This window comes from Pygocentrus nattereri, chromosome 4, assembly GCF_015220715.1.
Source record: "Pygocentrus nattereri isolate fPygNat1 chromosome 4, fPygNat1.pri, whole genome shotgun sequence".
Classification (NCBI taxonomy): domain Eukaryota; kingdom Metazoa; phylum Chordata; class Actinopteri; order Characiformes; family Serrasalmidae; genus Pygocentrus; species Pygocentrus nattereri.
Genome location: NC_051214.1, coordinates 5,018,069 through 5,024,311, shown reverse-complemented (window position 1 = coordinate 5,024,311; position 6,243 = coordinate 5,018,069). Strand labels below are relative to the sequence as shown.

The 6,243-nt window shown below is 42.2% G+C and overlaps 1 pseudogene; it reads left to right on the top strand.

Annotated features, from left to right (window-relative positions):
- Window positions 1-517: 517 nt before the first annotated feature.
- On the top strand, window positions 518-6,003 carry LOC108437544 (annotated as a pseudogene).
- The last annotated feature ends 240 nt before the right edge of the window (window positions 6,004-6,243 follow it).

Genomic DNA, 6,243 nt, shown 5'->3' with positions numbered 1-6,243 from the left:
CCTGGTGCCCATGTTTATTAATTGTACTAATAATTGTGGAGTGGACATATATTTTTGGCGGCAGGGGTGGGGGGGGGGGGGGGTGCATTCTTTCTTTTATTTAATTTTTTTGTAGGTTATTTTGAGTTCCTGCTGAGCCTTTTTTGATGTGTGTGTTTGGTGTTGGGTGCTGCTTAAGAGCCAGAAATACTCTGGATCTGACCACTGTATGTGTTTGTGAATTCCACTTTTAATTGTCTAAATAAATACGTTTTTCATAAACAATAAACATTTGACTTTAAGATTGGTTAAAACATGTAAAAAGAGCTTTTTTATAGTTAGAAGAACATACTGTGGCACTTGCCACTTGGTTGTGTTGGCACAAGGGGCTGTAGAGGTGTGGTATGCAGAACTACTTTTTCAGTTCAGTAGAGGAAGTTTACCTCTTGCTCTCGGTCCTTCAGTCTCCTCCCCTTCTCTCTCTCTCTCTCTCTCTTTATCTCCACCTCCTTCTCCAGTCCAAACACAGAACCAGGAAGCCACTCCTACTCAGTTCAGAGAAAACAAAACAGATCTCAGAGAGCTGCTCCCTCTCCGATTGTGAGAGCAGGAAAATGGCCAGTATTTCAGTAGATCAGGACCAGTTCAGCTGTCCAGTCTGTCTGGATCTGCTGAAGGATCCAGTGACGACGCCCTGTGGACACAGTTATTGTAAAGTGTGTATTAATGGCTGCTGGGATCAGGAGGATCAGAGGGGGGTCTACAGCTGCCCCCAGTGCAGAGAGACCTTCACTCCAAGGCCTGTTCTACGCAGAAACAACATGCTGGCTGAAGTGGTGGAGAAACTGAAGAAGACAGAATCTCTTGCTCACTGTTACGCTAGACCTGGAGATGTGGAGTGTGATTCCTGCACTGAGAGAAAACACAAAGCCATCAAGTCGTGTTTGGTGTGTCAGGCCTCTTTCTGTGAAGCTCATCTTAAACCTCACCATCAGTCTCCTGCCTTTAAGAAGCACAAGCTGGTCGAAGCCTCCAAACAGCTGCAAGAGAAGATCTGCCCTCAACATGATAAACTGATCGAGATCTACTGTCGTACTGACCAACAGATGGTCTGTTATTTGTGTACGATGGATGAACACAAAGGCCACGATACAGTAGCAGCTTCAGCAGAAAGAAAAGAGAAACAGGTGAGAAACAGAAAACTTTTAGTTTCACTTCATACTGTTTGTATTTCTAATCTAGAATCTGATACTTAATTACACACTTTTATACCGATAGTCAGTTTATGGGATGATGATTTTGAAAACTTGTGTGATTTTGGTAGGAAAGTGTTAAATAAAGCTGACTTACTGTAGTAACAAATCAACCTTCTAGCAAACCTCTGACCAGCCAACGCCCGTCTTCCAGCATATTTACAGCTTTATTGAGCTCACATGTAGAACTAGAGTGAACTTTAACTCTTCAGCTGCTGTTCATATGAACCACAATACACATTCTTTCTCCTCAGAATGAGCTGAAAGAGGTTCAGAGGAGATCTCAGCAGAGACTCCAGGAGAAAGAGAAGAAGCTGCAGGAGGTGAAACAGGCTGTGAAGACTCTTAAGGTGAGTAGTGAGCAGAGATCTGCTGGAGCAGCTGATTCACAGCTCAGTCAGACTCTCCTCCAGTCAGACAGTGAGGAGTCCAGTGTTGGACACTTAGAGATCCTACACAGCCACAATGTGGACAGTGAGTCGTCTAGAGTCCCAGTGAGAGAGTGAATGATAGCTGGTGTGTAAATGGAGCTCCACCTTGTGTGTGTGTTGTAACAGAGCTCTGCACAGGCAGCAGTGGAGGACAGTGAGAGGATCTTTACTGAGCTGATCCGCTCCATTGAGAAAAAGCGCTCTGAGGTAACAGAGCTGATCAGAGCTCAGGAGGAGGCTGAACTGAGTAGAGCTGAAGAACTCCTGGAGAAACTGGAGCAGGAGATTGCTGATCTAAAGAGGAGGGACACTGAGCTGGAGCAGCTTTCACACACAGAGGATCACATCCAGTTCCTCCAGGTAACCATCTGATCTACAGATGCTGATTTATTTACTCTTGTACACATTTCTGAAAGTAAATGTTTCAGTTGTTCTCTGATTACATTATTTTACATTGCTAGCTACTTTATCAGTAGCGAGCTTGCTGCTTATGCTGGTTATTAGATAGCCAGCTATCTAACACTGACTGCTACTTTGCTTACATTAGTGCTTAACTTTCTAGCGACTAATAACCTCCAAAGATGCTCATTGTAGCAGATCAGTGACGGATCCATGAAGCTTTTAGATACATAGTTCTCTTTATTTGTAGAGATGATCATTTAGTTACCTGGCTACCAAGCTGGCTGACTTTAGTGAACATTAGTAGTCGCTCACTAACTAACTGCTTCTAACTTGAATACATTGGTTATTCAGTTAGCCGTGTTACCCTTCCATTTAACTTGTGCTTACTAAACTGTTTAAAAGCTCTAAAGGTTCATTTGCTTCATGGCCAAGCTACATGGGTAAAACAAGAATTTTGATTGGTTATCCTACATTCATTAGCTGCACCGATTGGCTGCGTCATAACTCACTATCAACAGAAATATCAGATAGAACCTTATCATTAAGCCCACGGATAGATCACTCTGAATCATTAATCTACACACAGGTTCTAAGCCTCTTCTTAGATGTTTTGGGTGAAATGACCAATCCTTCCTCGACCAAATCATTCCTCATGTGCATCTTCAACTTTCTCCATTGCATTGTGTATCTCTCTCTGTAGAGCTTCCAGTCTCTCTGTGTCTCTTCTGGAGCTGAGGACTCCTCCAGCATCACTGTCCATCAACATCTCTCATTTGATGGAGTGAGGAAATCTCTCTCTGATCTGAAGGAGAGACTAGAGGAATTCTGCAAGCAGGAATTCAGGAAAATCTCTCCACATGGTAAGAGGAGCTTCCTGCTGTCAAACTTCTGTCTCAGTGAGAGACTAAAAAAGGCCATACAAGTTATGTTAAAAAGAAAGTTTCAGTTCAGGACTCTAAAGCATAATTAAACAGCAAAATTCATAGTAACCTTTTTTTTCTTTTCACATCAATTACAAATACACTTACATTTACAAGACTATGCGGATACGTCAAATATTAACACTAAGACTTCATTTAAAGTGCCTTGCAAAAGTATTCAACCTCCTTAAAATGAATCAGATTTACCTGGATCTCAAATTATACCTTTGTGCTGTAATGTTGTCCTTTAAAAGACTGACCTTCATAAATATTGGATTTATGCAAGAAAATACTGTGACAAAACAACTGCAAACTGAGTAATGATGTTTGCAGAAGTATTCAACCCCTCTGCTGTGGAAGCTCCAAGTTTAAACACAAGAGAGATATTGCTCTAATGAGGACACAGTTGGCTTACAATGGGCCTCTTCCTGTGAATTAATGAAGAAGTTCACTATTTCCAGATGAAAGACCCCCTTAATTCAAGTACCTTTTCATTAAGTTACCCTTAATAGTCCCACGACAGGGAAGTTACATCTCCGCATTTAACCCATCCATGCAGTGGAACACCACATATACTAGTGAGCACATTTGCGGAGTGGTGGGCAGCCCTATCCACGGCACCCGGGAGCAGTTGGGGTTAGGTGCCTTGCTCAGGGGCACTTCAGTCATATACTGTCTGCTCATGTGATTGAGCCAGCTACCTTCCTGTCACAAGGCTGGTTCCCTAACCTCCAGCCCATGACTGCCCTCATCAGCCATAGTGTTTGATCAGACTCAAGCAAAGCTGGTAAAAAGAAGATTTAAAATCTTTCTAAGAAAATCCACTGCTGGATCAATTGTGATGAAACAGTGACTTTTAAAGAGCTACTGAATTCCATGGCTGAGACTGGAATGACGGCGCACCAGTCAGTGGCATCAAGAGCTCTGCATACAACTGGTCTGAATGGGATGGAGGCCAGAAAGAAGCCGTTACAAAACAGCTGAAAGAGTTTGAAAATTTAGGCAAACAGCATTTTTCAGTTTTTAATATTTTTACAATCTGCTGGCAAATAAGGAAAGACTTACTTTAAGAGGACACCTGGTTGCAATAGAAAAAAAAAATAATGCAGGCATTATGTCCATACAGGAGTGGTCACCAAACCTCGTTCCAATCCTGCATCTATTGCTGCGTTACCCATCACTGATTGGATTCATCCAAAGGGCTGCAATAAAAACTAATGTAAGTTTTCAACAAAAGCAAGCAAGCAAAGTTTATTTATATAGCACTTTTTACAGCAGGCGTTGTCACAAAGCAGCTTCACAAAACAATCAGCAATACAGAAGAAACTCCAGTGGCGACTTTTTTCCCTGTTTCTGTGAACGTATATCAGGATAACAAGCCAATATTAGCTTGTTCGTCAGTCTTTCAGTCAACAAACTGTTATGTAACTGTACATAAAAAGGGAGGGTCTGACCTGCTGCCTGGCATCTCAGTTAGGTCTACAAAAGACACCAGTTCAGATACACTTACTGAACTTTTATCCCCCAGAAGGTGGCACTTTGTTGAGTCGCCTTCATTCAGTCTGATGATCACTGGGTTTGTGTGTCTCCACAGTTGCAGCAGTTCAGATGATTTCACCCTCAGAGCCAAAAAGCAGAGAAGATTTTCTACAGTGTATGTACACAATACACACACACACACACACACACACACACACACCCATTCACACACATTTACAAACACGCATACACACACACACCCATTCACACACATACACACACACACACACACATTTACAAACACGCATACACAAACACACACACTCACACACACTCATACCTACACAAACACAAGCACTCACACATACACACACCTACATCCATACACACACACACACAGACACTCACTCAGACTCACACCTACACACACACACACACACACACACACTCAAACACACACACGTTCAATACACACATACAAGACACACACTCAGACACAAGGAAATAAACAAACACTGACTCAAGTAGATCTTTCTACATTTGCTTTCATTATCATTATTTTTATTTCTTTTTATTAGATTTCCGTCGTCTGACTCTGGATCCCAACACAGTAAATCAGTTCCTCAGTCTGTCTGAGGAGAACAGAGTGGTGACGTTCGGTGGGAAAGTCCAACGTTACTCTGATCATCCAGAGAGATTTGACTACTGGCAGCAGGTGTTGAGTAAGGAGAGTGTGAGTGGACGCTGTTACTGGGAGGTTGAGTGGAGCAGTACTAGATATGTGCTGTACATCTCAGTCTCATATAAAGGGGTCAGCAGGAAAGGACGAGGTAATGAGAGCAACTTTGGACACAACGGTCAGTCCTGGAGTCTGCAGTGTTCTCCCTCTCTCTCTTTCTATCACAACGACATTCAGACTAAGATCTCAGCCTCATCCTCCTCCAGAATAGGAGTGTATGTGGATCACAGTGCAGGAACTCTGTCCTTCTACAGCGTCTCTGACACACTGACCCTCCTACACACAGTCCACACCACATTCACTCAGCCGCTCTGTGCTGGATTCTGGGTTGGCTGTGGAACAACTGTGAAATTCTGTGACCCAACATAATGATGCATCTTGATAATAAGAGCAATGTGACAGTCAAATGGAAATGATTTGATTTCTTTCTAAATGGAGAGGTTTAAGGTTTCTAGGAGTTTGGTGCACTCAGCCTGGATTAGTTGACCCATTCTGGTTCACCTTCTTTAAAAAGGACAAAACCATCAGCTACATCTGCTGATACTCATCTCAGGTCAAGATAAAAGGGCTGAAGTCTTTCATATGTTCAAATGCTTCTGTCTCTCCCCGTCATACATATTAGGTGTACATCTACATTTAACCCTTCACGAATGAAGACAAATGCCAAGTTTTGCCTTTTAATCTGCTCAAGCTGGATCTTCTTCAAACCAGGAGTGGTTGTAGACCCTTTTAAAGGGGCTTGAGCCTCCCTTTCCTAAAAAAATCATAAAAATTTACTCAAATAAATTGAGTTTCTCTAAGTTTGTAATTTGCATCTTTTACTTTTACTGTGAAGCTGCAGTAAAAGACCAGCAAGCTGTCTATGCGTTGTTCCCTTTCATTTAGCATATCGCTGTTGTCGGATCAAAACCTTGTATCTCCAAAATTGTAACTTTACAGGAGAGGGTAAAAACATACTCTACTTTTAATGTAAGTCAAAGGAACCAGACTTTTTTCCCCCAAGTAATTTAAGGTAATTTCTGTTGGTACATTCATCTTGG